The sequence below is a fragment of the Camellia sinensis genome, chromosome 4 (genome assembly GCF_055761805.1).
Source record: "Camellia sinensis isolate YWXY chromosome 4, ASM5576180v1, whole genome shotgun sequence".
Classification (NCBI taxonomy): Eukaryota; Viridiplantae; Streptophyta; class Magnoliopsida; order Ericales; family Theaceae; genus Camellia; species Camellia sinensis.
Genome location: NC_138964.1, coordinates 67,708,110 through 67,725,079, shown reverse-complemented (window position 1 = coordinate 67,725,079; position 16,970 = coordinate 67,708,110). Strand labels below are relative to the sequence as shown.

Here is a 16,970-nt window from a genome sequence, read left to right as displayed (position 1 = left end):
AAAAAATTTAAAAATACCCTTACACTTTGCGGTCAATTAAAATATATCATACTATATCAATTGACAAACTAAATTTTATGAAATATAAAAATATAAATATTTCATTTCAATTTGTTTTTGTCACATTGCTTTAAAAATAAAGAGATGTAGAAAATGAGTGGGAGAGAGGAAGAAAGACCCCTCCTTCCCCCCCCCCCCCCAAAAAAAAAGAAAGAAAGAAGATAAGATTGATATATTATTTGACAAACCATTGTAGGATGAATTATGTGATGACCTGGTACGTTATTCGTCTCGCCCTCTTGAATTATGTTGGATTTACTCCCATTATAGTGTTGGGTTTTAGTGCGAGGTTTTGATTAACCATTAGGTTGTTTTTCTTGGAAACTTACTTTCAAAGTTCTCGTTCTCATTTACTTTGATTCCGAGTTTCAAGTGCTTCGGGAGGTGCAGGGTTGGATCCGAGGTGTCTAGAGTAGCGTTGTTGAAAATTTTCTACTTGGGACCAGGACCGCACGTACGGGGGTGAGTGTCGCACGTGCAGGAAGTACGCTCCACACATGCGAAGAATGGGTGCCACAAGTGTGAGACCCCGCTAAGTCCGAAAGATTCTGTCTTTCTCTCTTCTTGGGCTAACTAAAGCTCACTTTTTACACATCTCTCTCTCTCTCTCTCTCTCTCTCTCTCTCTCTCTCTCTAAAAATATCATTTTCTCTCCCTTCTCTCTAAAAACCTCCACCAAACACCAAAAACTCTTGATCTTTTCCAATCCATTGGAATTTTGATCCTTATTCCTTCACCAAAGTTGGATAACTTCTCGAGGGCTACGTTTTGGGCGGTGGAGATCAAGCTTTAACACCACTGAATTTGAGGGTTTCATCTCATTCTCCTTCAAATTTGAGGTAGGGATTTTCTTAGAGTTATATATACATTTTTGCAAGATTTTGTTGATTTAGAACAAACCTTGGAAAGTATGGAAACTTTGTTTTTTTTTTAAATGCATAAGTTGAACATCATATTTCTTTTAATGCGGGTTTGTTAAATGTTTTATATGAAACCTTGAGATTTTGGGTTATGTTATTGTTGGAAAATGTTTTCTTGAGATAATAAAATTTCTATGAGAAGGAAACCTCCTTTATGGAAACCCTAAAAAATTAGAGATTTTCTTTTGAGAAATATGGTGATGTTATGATATTAATGAATGTTGAAATGAGGAATTTCTTAGTGTAAGAGGGTTGTTGATTGAGAATTGTCATTAAAAGAAAAATGTGCCATAACTATGAAATAATTAATTCGTGGAGAATACTTAAATGTGGAAATTGTATTGCTGTTAATGGGTTTGTATGGATATATGGTGATCTTGTGAATTGCATTGGAAAGGGGAATGGAAATTGTGATCACGAATGGAACAAGTGTGTGAAAGTATTGTAAATGTAAGATTGTTGCATTGCATGGATAATTGATATGTTACATGGGTAATTGTTGCATTGACATTTCAATCCTTTTAGTTATTCCAAATTTTTGAATAAAGAAAATGAAAGTTTGCATTTGAAAAGGGAAATGTTGTGAAATGAGATTTTATTGTTTTGTTTTGTGGTAAATACGTTGGTAAGTCCGGATATGGGGTATAGATGAAATTGAATAAGTTGGCCTAAGTGTCCAAGGTGAAAGACCGAAAACACGCGCAGAGTAGGTACCACATGCCTTCTGGTTAGCTACTAGTAAAGTGGGGATTTGGTAGTGCTAGTTATATCTACTTGCAGACACCAACCTAGGGATTACCTGAGTCGTACTTACTGCCCTGTGAATTTGATGTAAAACTATGAAATTGTTAAAATTTCAATATCATATTGTGCGTGTAGATTTTGAAGGAATAAAGATGAAATTTTCTTTTAAAGGCATAGCATGGCATGTGCATTGCATTTCATGATAATTGTATAAAATGTATATATTTTGTTAAGAATTTTCTGTTAGGCTTTATGCTCACCCTATGAGAATCTTGGTGTAGGAAAAGGCGTGGCGAATCCGCCAAACTAGGGCATGGATGTATGTGTTGAGAGTACAAGGCTCTATTTTTGTTGTGACTGTATTTTTTGTAAGCCAAAGGCTATAATTGTATAGGTTTGAGAAATCATGTTTTGTGTAACCAGACTTAAGCCTTGGAACTTGTAAGTCCGTGAGGGCATTTATTTATTTTTGACTAAATATTCTACATGATATAGATTCATGTGCTAGATTTCATTAAATGTATATCCGCATGTAGAACTATTTTGTTCAAACCTCATGATCGTTTAATGCAAGCATTGGAGATTTATTTCGGTTTGTCATATGGAATAATGGATGTTTGTGATCATCATGTATATTTTCTTGGGGCGTTACAAATTATGATTACGAATTTTATAGATAATGTAATTATAGTTGACTGAAAGTAAATTTTTTGTAATTTTAGAAAATTCATTTGTTTTAATTTTACCAATTGAATTATTATTGTGGGGACATATTTTCTGATTACCAACACGTGGCATGGTGACGCCGACGTGTCAGCCGAGGTGCCACGTGCCCTGGTAGTTAAGCCGAGGTAATCTCGGATAAGCCGAGGTCATCTCCGAAGATGTCGGAATCCGAAGATAAGGGACAAGAGTCCTGAAGCAAAGAGGGGACTTAATTAAGATAAGGATAAACCTCTTAGGGAGTTTATCTCTATCTCCTAAAGAGTCCAGAGTAAGTACTAAGATTGGGGTACACAGAAGTCATATTTCTAGTTGGACTTGGATTAAGTATATTATAAAAGAGAGGCACCCCCGTGGGTCTAAGGTATGTAATTCATATTTTGAGTATTCAGTTTAATACTTGATTATCCTTGAGAAACGTACTGACTTGATCGTTGGAGTGCCCCCGGGTGGAAGAACCACCGCCGGAGCTTTTCCTTTCTGTTACAGGTTGTTGGAGCCATCTATTCTGCCGGTGCTTTGCTGCTGATCACTAAACGGGCAGTGTGGTCAGATTTTTACCCACACAATTTGGCGCCGTCTGTGGGAACGAAGGAAGAATAGATGGCCACTAACGGACAACAGGAAAATATTGGGGATGACGCTCCCACTGGGAGTGGCAGACCAATTGGCCTCGACATTGAAGGAGACAACCACAATCCAGAAGCCCGTGGCCAGGGTCACAGGGAAAACGACGTAAACCTGGAAGGCGACACGTCAAAAAGAACAAACCAAGGAACGTACTACAATGAAGATAACCTCCAGATATGGAGGGACAGGTGCCTACGGAGGGATGAGGAAGTAAAGGAGTTGGCGGACAAGTTGGCAGACCTTCAGTCAGTCGTCAACTTCATGATGCAAAACAATGTAATGCAGCCACCATACCCGCTGCAAGATACGCCGATACCAGCAACCAACACCCAAAAGGGCGGAAGAAAAACAATCCCCGAGGTTCCTCAGCATACCAGGAGCGGAAGGCACTCTCACCGACCTTCCGGGGAAGTCAGGCGAGAAAAGCCGAGGCAAGAAGAGTCCCGAAGGACGCAACACATAAAAAATCCAGACCCCAAAGAACATCGATATGTTCAGGGGCAAATACTCCACTTTGACACAACCCATGAAGAAAGACCCAAACGGACCCACCTCGAGGCCGAAAGCAGTGTGCCAAAAAGGTTAAAATCCAGAGACAGCCGAGCTCCAGGGAGGAGCAAGGAAGACCTAAGGGACTACCTCAAGAGGAGGCAACAGAATGGAGAAGCCGAGGTAAACTCCCCAGTGAAACCAAAGACAGCCTTCTCGGCGGAACTGGACAAATTTGAACCACCCAAAAGATTCAGTATGCCGAGGTTTCAAATCTATGACGGTAAATCAGATCCGAACTTTCATGTTGGGTTGTAACTAAATTCAATGGCACTATATAGCGGAAACGAGCCGTTGCTCTGCAAAGTATTCCCCTCGTCCTTTGGGGAAATTGCATCTGATTGGTTCCACAAGTTACCAAAAGGAAGTATAAAGACATGGGAAGGCTTGGCCGAGATGTTTGTGGCCAGATTCGTGACCAACAAGCTGCAACCCCTGAGGGTTGATGCTTTGATGGCTCTACGAATCACCAAAGAAGAAGGCCTCAGGGCCTATGCGAAGAGGTACTACGAGGTGTTCAACCGAATACCTGAATGCAACCAGGAAGTAGCAGTCGTATCCTTCAAGAACGGCCTGAAAGATGACTGCCCACTACGGAAGTCTTTAGCAAAAAAATTACCAAAAAGCATGGAAGAACTCATGGCAAGAATTGAGAAATACGCCAGGGCCGAGGAAGATACGTCGGGAAACAAAGAGGTGAAGCAAGAAAAGGGAAACGGCTCGCCAAAGCGAGGCCGAGTCAACAATGGACCCACTAGACAAGAAATAGAATTAAGAAATAAACAGGCGGTAACCACGGTATTCCGGATCCCAATCCATAAAATCTTGGATCGGATTCGAAATCAACCATATTTCAAGGTTCCGGAAAGAGCACCAGGGGAATACATGGGAAGAAACGTCGGCAGACGTTGCGCCTACCACAATGAAGAAGGGCATCCAACTCAAGGTTGCAGAGCCTTAAAAGCACACTTGGAGGACCTAGTAAGGCAAGGCCTCCTGAGGGACCTGGTCGATGAGGCCAGAACAAGGGAAGAACAGGCAAGGTTACCTCAAGCACCAGCAGCACCCCCTCCCCCAGCACAGCTACCACAGGCAGGAGAACCAAGGGTGGTCAATGTGATCCACTCAAGGGTCAACGAAAACGAAGTCAGAGGAGAAACCCAGAGGGTAAGACATCTACAGCATATCTACCAAGTTGGGGACAAGAGACATCGGCCAGAAGAATGCCAAGGGCCAATGATAGCCTTTACCGAAGCCGACCTAGAATTGGTCCAACATCCGCATAATGATGCCTTGGTAGTGTCCCTCCAGGTCGGGGAGTGCCAAGTAAAACGCATCCTAATAGACCAAGGCAGCTCCTGTGATATCATGTACGTCAGATGTTACAAAGAGCTAGGCCTTCACCCCGATGACCTAGAGCAATCCAGCGGCCCGATGGTCGGCTTTAATGGAACGCCGACATGGCCACTGGGTGCAACAAGCTTGGAGGTACAAGCCGGCACTAAGAAGATCAGGACAGAATTCCTGGTCATTGACACACCCTCACCATACAACATCATCCTTGGAAGACCGTGGTTACATGCAATGGGGGCAGTTCCCTCGACGTTGCATCAACTACTCCGGTTCCCAACAGAGCATGGGATTGAAGAAGTCAGAGGGGACCAACTACAAGCCAAAAATTGCTCCATGGCAGCAATAAAGTCCACCTGTAGTATACGGGAGCCAAACAAAGCAGAAGTTGAAGATGAGGACGTAGAAGTCCTGGAAGATGTTGGGAAAGAACCAGCCGAGAAAAGCGAAGAGGCGCTAAAGAAAATCCTCGTCCAGGAGGGCGACGAAGAACGATTTTTTCTTCTCGGCTCCGGCTTAGCCAGAGAAGAGGAAAAGGAACTGGAAGATTTTTTAAGGGCAAACATAGAGGCGTTCGCCTGGACACCCTATGAAATGCCTGGCATTGACCCCGAGGTCACTTGCCACAGTCTGAACGTCGACAGATCGGCAAAACCAGTGATTCAACGAGCCAGAAGGCCGACGTTATTGCACGTCGAAGCAGTGGAAGAGGAGGTAGACAGACTCCTCGAAGCCAGGGCCATCCGAGAAGTTCAGTACCCGACATGGCTGTCCAACACAGTAGTAGTAAAAAAGAAGAATAGCAAGTGGAGGGTTTGTGTAGATTTTACCAGCCTCAACAAGGCTTGCCCAAAAGACAGCTTTCCTCTACCCAAAATCGACCAACTGGTAGACGCCACCTCGGGACATGAAAGGATGAGTTTTTTAGATGCGTACAGAGGGTACCACCAGATTGCTATGTACCCTCCAGATGAGGAGAAAACCGCGTTCATCACCCCGAAAGGCCTGTACTGTTACAGGGTAATGCCTTTCGGGCTGAAAAACGCAGGAGCAACCTATCAGAGGTTAGTGACAAAGATGTTTAAACACCTGATTGGCAAAACGGTGGAAGTTTACATCGATGACATGGTCGTAAAGAGCAAGAAATCAGAAGGTCATCTTGCCGACCTAAAAGAAGTCTTTGACATACTCAAACGATATCGGCTCCGACTCAACGCCTCGAAGTGTGCCTTCGGAGTTGGGTCAGGTAAATTTCTAGGGTACCTGGTAACAAGAAAGGGCATTGAAGCCAGCCCAGACCAAATCAAGGCCATCCTGGAACTACAGAGTCCAACATCGGCAAAGCAACTTCAAGTGCTCACTGGAAGGGCCGCAGCCCTGAACCGATTCATCAGCAGAAGCTCAGACAAGTGCAGGCCCTTCTTTAACCTGGTGAAAAAAGCCACAGACTTCCTGTGGACGGAAGAATGTGAAGCTGCCTTAGCCGACCTGAAAAAGTACCTGACCACAACCCCAGTCCTTTCTAACCCAGTCCCAGGGGAGGAATTATTTTTATACTTAGCAGTCTCTGAGCACGCAGTCAGTGCAGTGCTAATCCGAGAGGAAAAAGGGGAGCAGAAGGCTGTCTATTATGTAAGCAAGACTTTGGCTAACGCGGAAACAAGGTACCTTCCACTGGAAAAATTAATGCTAGCCTTGGTAATGGCCTCAAAGAAATTGAGCCATTACTTTCAGGCACACAAGATTGTGATTCTAACAGAGCACCCATTGAAGTCCTTGTTACATCAAGGAGACTTAACAGGAAGGATAGCAAAATGGGCAGTAACACTGGGCCAGTTTGACCTGGAATTCAGGCCAAGAACAGCAATAAAAGGCCAAGTTTTGGCCGACTTCGTCGCAGAACTCACACCTGAAGCCATCACACCTCAGGCTCCGTCGAGCCGAGATAAGCATCACCCCGACAAACAAAAAGAAACCCAGTCAAAGACAAAACAGCAAGAGAAAGAAAAATTCAGACCATGCAGCATCTACATCGGCGATTCATTCAGACTATTTGTCGATGGAAGTTCAAACCGCCAGGGAGCAGGAGCAGGAGTACTGCTGATATCTCCAGATGGAGAAATTGTAGAACAGTCCATCCGGCTGGGGTTCAAAGCCTCCAATAATGAAGCAGAATATGAGGCATTAATTGCAGGACTAAAGCTAGCAGCAGCAGCAGAGGCAGACGAGGTAATTGTTTTTTGTGATTCACAATTAATTGTTAACCAGTCAACAGGAGAATTTGCAGCCAGAGACGAAAGAATGTCGGCATATGCAAAGGAAGTCATCCGACTGGCGGCCCTATTCCAGAACTGCAGATTACTCCAAGTAAGCCGAGATGACAACACCCACGCCGACGCGTTAGCCAACCTGGCCAGCTCAATTCAAACTGGAAAAACAAGGACAATTATGATCGACTACATGTCGGCCCCGAGCATAGATAAACAGAACATCGAACAAGAAGCAATGTGCGTGGGCTTTGGACCAAGTTGGATGGATGCAATCATTGCATTCCTAAAAGAGGGGAAGCTGCCAGCAGACCATAAAGAAGCACATAAAATTAGGCTGAAATCGGCCAGATTCAGTCTAACAGCAGAAGGCCATCTCTACAGGAGGTCCTTCACTGGACCACTTTTAAGGTGCGTACACCCTTTACAGGTTGAAGATTTTCTTTATGAGATTCATGAAGGAATTTGCGGAAGCCATACTGGGGGCAGATCGTTAGCCCATAGGGCCATTACCCAAGGGTATTGGTGGCCCTACATGCAAAAGGATGCCGAAGCCTATGTAAAGAAGTGTGAGCAATGTCAAAAGTTTGCACCTCTGATACATCAGCCAGCTGCCGACCTAAACCCAGTATCCAGCCCTTGGCCGTTTGCCCAATGGGGCATGGATCTGGTTGGACAACTTCCCCAGGCAACTGGGCAGAGAAAATACTTGTTGGTAGCAACAGACTACTTCACAAAATGGATAGAGGCAGAACCTCTTGCCAAAATCCGAGATGTGGATGTCAAGAATTTTATTTGGAAAAACATAATCACCAGATTTGGGATTCCAAGAGCTATAGTTGCCGACAACGGAACACAATTCGACAGCAAACTCATCAAGAACTTTTGTGCAAAATTCAAGATCAAGAATTATTTCTCAACACCAAGTTTTCCTCAAAGCAATGGGCAAGCAGAGGCATCCAACAAAGTAATTCTGGATGGAATAAAGAAGAGGCTCCAGGCAGCAAAAGGAAAGTGGGTGGACGAGCTACCCAACGTACTTTGGGCATACCGGACTACGCCGAGAAGATCAACAGGAGAATCCCCCTTCGCCATGGCCTATGGCACAGAAGCAGTCATCCCATTAGAGATCGGCATCCCAGGGATCAGAACCCAGGGAGTAGAGAATGGCACCAATGACATACTCTTAGCCCGAGACCTGGATTTACTAGAAGAACGAAGAGAGAAGGCTGCAATTCAGCTTGCAGTATACCAGCAACAGCTTGCCAGAGCTTACAACAAGAAAGTTAATCCAAGGGATTTTCAAGTCGGCGACTTAGTCCTAAGAAAAGTCGTCGGGAACAAGAAGGATCCCAGGGAGGGCAAGCTTGGCCCAAACTGGGAAGGACCCTACAGAGTTACTTCAGTATTAGGCAATGGAGCATATCGGCTTGAAGACAACGAGGGCAAAGCATTGCCCAGACCTTGGAATACTTGTAATTTGAAATTTTTCTATCATTAGAAAAACATCATTGTTTGGCCGATGCTATCAATAAAATCTTTTCAGAATCCTTTCAACATGATCGATTGATAAAGTTATGCATGGATGTTTTTGAAGGCATATCAAACTCAAAGTTTAGCCGATGTTATTCCTTGTTCCACTTGTTGAAATTTGTAGCAATTTACAAGTTGGAATCAAGCTGATTCCTTATCTTCACTTGTTGAAATTTGTAGCAATTTACAAGTTGAAGTTAAGCCAATGTTATTCCTTGATCCACTTGTTGAAATTTGTAGCAATTTACAAATTGGAATCAAGCTGATTCCTTATCTTCACTTGTTGAAATTTGTAGCAATTTACAAGTTGAAGATAAGCCGATGTTATTCCTTGATCCACTTGTTGAAATTTGTAGCAATTTACAAGTTGGAATCAAGCTGATTCCTTATCTTCACTTGTTGAAATTTGTAGCAATTTACAAGTTGAAGTTAAGCCGATGTTATTCCTTGATCCACTTGTTGAAATTTGTAGCAATTTACAAGTTGGAATCAAGCTGATTCCTTGATCCACTTGTTGAAATTTGTAGCAATTTACAAGTTGGAATCAAGCTGATTCCTTATCTTCACTTGTTAAAATTCGTAGCAATTTACAAGTTGAAGTTAAGCCGATGTTATTCCTTGATCCACTTGTTGAAATTTGTAGCAATTTACAAGTTGAAGATAGGCCGAGGTTATTGCTTAAGTTTTCATAGCAGTATGTGGGTTGTTTAAACCCTAGGGAAGATGCTTAACACTTGTTGAGATTTGTAGCAATTTACAAATTTATGTTAAGCCGACGTATGATCACCCACTGAGGTATACAGAAAATTAACAGGCTGAAGCAAAGGTTAAGTATATTGTTTAAACACTTGTTGAAATTTGGAGCAATTTACAAGTAGATTAGAACGAAATCATTGTTTAAATACTTGTTGAAAACTTAAAAAAAAAAAAAAGATGGCAAAAGTATACATTGAGTAGTATATGTTTTGTGCTTATCAAAATTTATACAAGGTTTGCAGGTCAGTATCTTGCCAAAGTAAAAGCTTTGCAGTTATACCCGAGGTATGTAACCCCGAGAAGATTGCACAAAGAAAGCAGAAAGCAAGCAAAAATTTCTAAGTATAGAACTACGCAGAAGCAAACAACAGAACATCATAAGATTGAAATATCCATAGCAAGAACAGTTGCAATTACATACTGAAAAAGGCACATCGGCCATAAGAAGGAATATACATTGTCCAGGAATTGAAAGAAAAAACAAAGTCCAAAATCCAGAAAAGAAAGAATGGAAAATCAAGACTCTCGAACATCAGCAACAGCAGGAACTGGAACCTCGGATGATTCAGCTGGAATCTCCTCGGCCACCTTCTCCGCTTGTATTTCGGCATCTATCTCTGCCAAAGTTGTGTCAAGACTTCTTTCAGTCAGAAGGAGGTCAGATGATAGACACCCTGAAACAGACTCCTTGGACACTTCCTCAGCATCATCACCCCCCTCATCTTGAGTTAAGTCCATAACCAGTTCAGCGGGAGGAGGGGACTTGACTTCGGCAGCATTCTTGGGCTTTCTCACCAAGGCCTCACCATCATCATTTTCTTCATCTTCCTCCTCGGCCTCGGACTCTGACTCACCAGCAGGAGGAGGTGGAGGAAATGGTAACGGAATAGCATCGGCCTGACGCAATGGCGAGTCAGCAGGAAGGTCAAGCTTCTTTATCAAGGACATCCAACCAAGGGAAAATCCCCTGTTGCATGCTTGCCTGACTTGGAGCTTGTAGTCTTCTGCAACGTCGGCCATACCTTGAGCATAGGCTTTTTCATCGGCCTCTTTGATTTCGGCCTCCTTGGTGGCCAGCGCTTCTTGAAGTTCTTTTTGCGCTTGGACCTTCTGAGCCTCGGCTTCCCTTTTCTCGGCTTCAGCTACTTTTTTAACGGCTTCAGCAGCTTCGGCCTTTTCAAGAGCTAAGGTTTGGTTCTTTGTTGCAGCCTCGGCTTGATCCTCTAGTTTTTTCATTTTTACTTCAAGGGCCCTTAATTCTCTCTTCATTGAAGTCGCTTCCCTCTTCATATCAACCAATCTTTGACGATTTTCAAAGGATTGCATTGAAAATGAATGGGCATGTTGGATAGCCTGAATGAAAACAGAAGTATCAGAAAATTTTCTCAGAAAGAAAAAGAAGGAAGAAACATAAATACAAATAGAAATACTTACTTGAGCAGAGTGTTGGAGCATAAGAGCATAATTTTCATACTCACTAAAACTGGCATTTCGCTCCAAGTCATTCGGTAGGAGGAGAGCAGTGCTAAGAGCGACAGCAACATTAATGTCGTCAGCACTCTCGCTAGCCATAATGGGCCTGTCCTCCAGAGATAGATCAGGGGCCCATGGGACGTCGGGCTTCTTTGAAGCCGAGGTCGTCGCAGACGATGACCTTGGCCGCTTTGTTTGTGTAGACCCTGAGGGTTGACCCTCAACAGATCTCTTGGTGGAGACAGAGGCTGATTTCTTGCTTTCTGCCAGCATTGAAATAGGCACAGTATCTTCAGCTTCGGCATCTGTAGTCTTGGCCTTAGGTTGAGCCCTTTTTATTCTCTTTTGTTTGGGTGGGAGCATTGTTTGCGCTGGTGCGGCTTCGGCGTCAGTTGGAATGTCGGCAAGAAGATCTTGGACGACCGGCTTTGAACGAACCATTTCGGCTGTTTTTACAAGCTTTCTTCGGCGTTTACGTTCTGGAATTGGTATTAAGTAGGGGGCCGAAGTTGATGGAAGATCGGCTGGGTCAGATGTGGATTCTTGATCTGTTCGGGATGTAGAAGCAGTTAAGGTTGTGGCTGTAGGTGGAGAAAGGCTCTTTTTCCTTTTTCTTGGGACGTCGGGTAAGGTGGATTTATATGTAGGGATGAAGTTTAGTAATACTGGGGCTTTTCGTTTATGGATTGGGAGGCCAAGAAGTGTTTTCAGATCTGTTCCTGGGAAGAAGGATTGGCGAAAATTTTTCGGTGGTTGATGAAGATCTGCAAAGAGTCAGACGTCAGAAATAAAGTATTAAAATCTTAAGTAAAAACAACTAAGTGTTGACTCAGGGCTCTTACTCTTGCCCTCTGTAAGTGTTCGAGGAAGAGGGTAGAGGTGGACATCTTCATCTGGGCCAAATTCCCAATTTCCAGAGGCAATAAGAAAGTCATCTCCAGCCCCCTTGTTGGAGTCTGGAAGGTCGGCTATAATCTTGAACTGAGTGGATCTCGGCTTAAGGTAATAGACAAAACCCCTATCCTTCAGATCGAGAGGACACATGGTATAACAATATTGAAGGTCGGCTAGGGTGATTCTAAGGTTTTCTTGCCTAGCTAAGGCAATAATGCCGTTAATTACCCTATAGGAGTTGATAGTGAGTTGCATAGGGTTCAGCCTATAGAAATGGAGAACTTGACGAAAGAGGGGATCGAGTGGAAGCCGAAGTCCACATTCGGTAAAAACAACTATTGGAAAAGGCATTGTATGATCTGTGGGCACGATGGTATCATCATCCCCAGCCAATTTAAGATGAACATCGGCTGGGATAGAGAATTCTTGTCTAAAGTATTCAAGTTTTGTTGGGGTATTTACCCTATGCCTCCACATACCCATTATGTTGGCTTAAACTAAGAGGAATCTGTCTGAAAAGATGGGCGTTTTTTTAAGTTTCCCTAAAGATTAAGGGTTCTACAGACAAATCCCAAATCTATGAACTATAAAGATAAAGATCGAGGGCACAGATCTGGGACAGATACAAAAAAGAAGAAAACAAAGACGAAGTTTCAGATTCAAGAACAGAGGTATAGTTCTCAGAAGCAGTAGAGATACAGAAACAAATCAAGAAACAGCAGCAAAGAGAATGATGGAAAAGCATAGAAGCTCAAAATATAGCCACAAATTCAAGAGACAAATAAATCCCAGACCTCGAACAAAATCAGTAATGGCAGTAGACAGACAAAAGCACATAAAGAGAATTGAAGAATTAAAAGAAAGGGTCTTACCAGAACAAATGAAGCCAAGGCAGTGCTCACCAAACCCAGAAACCAGTTGCAACAACAAAGAGGGCTTTTTCAAGAATGAAGGATCAAAAGCAGTTCCAGGAAAAAAGTTTGAAGCAATGGCGGATTCGACGAAGAAAAAGCTTTCAGAAAGAGAGAGAACGAGAAGACAGAATGAAAAAAGTAAAGGAAAAGAAAAGGCAAAAAAGAGTTTTGTCAAAAATTTGAAACGGCGGCGAAAATAGGGCAATTATTGCGCCTAGAGCAACGCATGCGTCAGATGGCGCAGACGAACGAACAGACAGCTTCAGGCGCGTCACTGACACGCTCCAATAAAGACGAAACACGTAAAAGAAACAGTTGGATATGCATGACAGCTCATGCGCGTAGGGGAGTACGACCGAAGCCTCGTTCTCCGAAGAGAACACGTCGGCTGAAAGAAGATAGTCTTGGCAAAACAGTTTTTTTTTGAACCATTACTCAGAAAAGAAGTGACAAAATTTCGAACAGTGTAGGTTCCATCACCTCAGAATGCCGAGGTAATGGAACCTAGGGGGCAGTTGTGGGGACATATTTTCTGATTACCAACACGTGGCATGGTGACGCCGACGTGTCAGCCGAGGTGCCACGTGCCCTGGTAGTTAAGCCGAGGTAATCTCGGATAAGCCGAGGTCATCTCCGAAGATGTCGGAATCCGAAGATAAGGGACAAGAGTCCTGAAGCAAAGAGGGGACTTAATTAAGATAAGGATAAACCTCTTAGGGAGTTTATCTCTATCTCCTAAAGAGTCCAGAGTAAGTACTAAGATTGGGGTACACAGAAGTCATATTTCTAGTTGGACTTGGATTAAGTATATTATAAAAGAGAGGCACCCCCGTGGGTCTAAGGTATGTAATTCATACTTTGAGTATTCAGTTTAATACTTGATTATCCTTGAGAAACGTACTGACTTGATCGTCGGAGTGCCCCCGGGTGGAAGAACCACCGCCGGAGCTTTTCCTTTCTGTTACAGGTTGTTGGAGCCATCTATTCTGCCGGTGCTTTGCTGCTGATCACTAAACGGGCAGTGTGGTCAGATTTTTACCCACACAATTATACATCTATTTCTTATAAAATACTTAGGATAAAACATTAATAGTAACAAAAATTAAAATAAAATTAAAAATAGTGTAACTCATGCCATGTTTGGGATGTAATCTTTTTGATTAAAAAGTCAAGAAACTAAAGAGTGTTAAAATGTGTTTGGCATGTAAAAAAAAAAAATTGTAGAGTTAAGAAATCTTTGTACCAATTTAAAAAGACTAAACAATTCTTGTAAGTAAGTGCATAAATGTTTACACATTTGGAAGGGTAAAATGAAAAATTGAAGTAACAAATAAAAATAAGGCATCACCTATTCGCATTTTGCCGTACAATTAAAAAACCTCTTTCCTAAATACATTAATTTCTTTTTATCACTTAAAAAAGTCAAAAAAATCACTTAAAAAGCTAATTTTAAAAACACTTTTTGTTCTGATAAAAAAAAAACACTTTCTGTTAAAAAAAAGTTTATTTAATCTTTATTTTTTGTTTTTTTTAAATTATTTTTAATTAATTTAAAAATAAATTTACCAATCATTATTTAATGTTGTGTATAAAACGGGCTATACACTAGTTATAACGAATTTGTAATGGGATTGTGATTATAATTAATTTGAATTTTTTTAAATCAATATTTTTTAGATAAATATATAGAAAAATGATATAAATTTAAAATAATTGTAAACCGATGAAAGCATACGATTTAGTTGTGTAATTTAATGAATAAATTACATTACAATTACGTAATGGTAATACTGCCATTTTTTCAATATTTTTTTACGATAAATGGTTTTTTTTTTTTAGATACTCTCTCTGTTTCAAAATATTAGTCCCTTTTTTCATTTTCTATTATCCCAAAATATTGGACCATTTTTTATGATTTTTTCATTCTTTTAAATTTATTAATAATACAAAAAAGTACAATTATAATAATTGATATTTTTAAAATAATGTACTATTAAAGAATAATTTTGAAAAATTAAAATTATGTTTGGTGCAGCGTTCTAACTATAATTCTACCTCTTCATGTGCACCTTTTGTTTGGATACAACTTTTAAAAATTAATTCCACACCTGTGTTTGAAAACTCGTTTACCCGGTCATCTCCCAATATGTCCGGCAGGTTGACCGGGATAGTTTGTTTTTTTTTTTTTTTTCAATTGTTATTTTTATATGTTAAATAAAAATATTTTTGAATTTTTTTTAAAATTTTTTTATGTGCTTTGAATAGAATATTGGGTTGTCTATTTGTTTATGAGTTTTAAGTTTTTGAATCAAATATCATATGTTACATCAAAAATTTCAAACTTAATTCAAAACGCTCTTCAAAATTCATAACTAAACAAATTTTCTTCACTCAAATCATAATTTCAAAACTCGCACCCTCAAAATATAATTCTTTTCTCAAATCATAATTCTAAAATTTTACCCAACGCTACCTAATTTTTTAAAATTATAATAATTGTATTATTAAAAAAATTAAATTTTCTAAAAAAGATTATTATTTTTGGATGAAAAGTATTCAGTAATGATAGAGATTCCTAAAAAACACAACTCTTACAAATTTTAAAATAATCTAAATCATTTATATCACTGTCAAAAAAAAATTTAAAAAAATTCAAATACATTAATAATCAGTGAAAATAGAGAGATTCCTCCTCGTGGGAGTCCCAACAATTTTCGGAAGCATTATGAATGGGCAAATTGCATGGATTTCCAAAGATTCAAAAATACGAAAGGCCAAAAGTGAAACAACCAATGAAAACAGCGACAGTTGTCCAAATCATTGAATAATCTAAAAGTGCAATAATTATTCAGTACAATAATGCAGCGACAAGTCTTGCAACTTGTCGTGCAATCCAACAAAATATAAAAAAATAATTCTCCAACTGTTCAACCTTCAACATCAACAATGCTGGAACCAATTATGCATCAACCATTTTTTTTTTTTTTTTATAATAGAAAGTAATTATGCATCAAGCATCAAACCATTCAACACCACAATCTACGTTTTTGCTTACATAAAAAGAATTTCAACAAGAATGCGACATCAACCAACCATTAAACAAATCTTAAAAAATAATTTTTCTATTCATTGATGACCATAAGTGGACCAATTAATAATGCACACTACCGTTACATTCCCTATAAGGCTGTGGCGGCTTTAGAAATAACCGTCAATATATTTTATTAAAACGAAATTGGTTAAAATATATTATTTAAAAAATAATTGTGATAGAAATCTTTACACGTACATGAACTCCGCAACTCTTACTTTCATCCCAACCAGTTATTATGTGGAGCCTACACATACATAAGTAGACTTCACACACATTACCAGCTAGGATCAAATTAAAGGTTATGAAACCCTTAGAAAAAGAGTCCAAAACATTTCTTTTTTAAAAAAATACACTTATCAAAATATATTAAATAACAAACAAAGAATCATCTTAATATATTATTACTATTATTTCAAATATATTATTACTATTATTTCAATCATATATATATATATACAACAATGATTTATCCCACTAATTTAGGGCACTAATTGACCATTACTGAGGTGAACAAAAAAAATACAAAACCAAAACATCCCATCATGTAAAACCCACACCACTTTAAAATTATTAGTGCTGCTCTTTTTAGTAGTCTCACTTATTTTTCATATATATATATATATATAAGTTTTACAATTGGTCTCTGACAAGTTATATGATTTGTACCTATTATTAAGGAAGCTGAAGTTTATTTATTTTCAAATTTTGTGCCTCAATTCAAAATAAGTTATATTTATAGAGATTTTTTTTTTTTTTTTTTTTTTTGGAGCGGAACAGAGAGATTTTGGACACTTTTTTTTTTTTTTTATAAAAGGATACATTTTTTTTTTTTTTTTTTTTTGTACTCATAAAATAATGTGTATGGAGTACCTACATTTTGGGTACTGCTTGTGACATATAAACTTTAAATACATATTATACAATCTTTTTTTTTTTTTTTTTTTTTCCTGGTACATAAGTTTCAAGGGTATTACATTTAAAATTGAATATACTGTGAGTGAGTTGTAAAACTGGTGTGCACAGTGTTTTAAGTGGATGAGTTGAGTGTTTGAAATTTGTCAAA

The 16,970-nt window shown here is 39.8% G+C and overlaps 1 long non-coding RNA gene across 1 annotated transcript; it reads left to right on the top strand.

Annotated features, from left to right (window-relative positions):
- The first annotated feature begins 670 nt into the window (after positions 1–670).
- Positions 671–2,311, top strand: LOC114271272 (uncharacterized). The gene is made up of 2 exons (XR_003632284.2): positions 671–899; positions 2,006–2,311. It is a non-coding gene; the product is annotated as an uncharacterized LOC114271272 (long non-coding RNA).
- Positions 2,312–16,970: the final 14,659 nt, after the last annotated feature.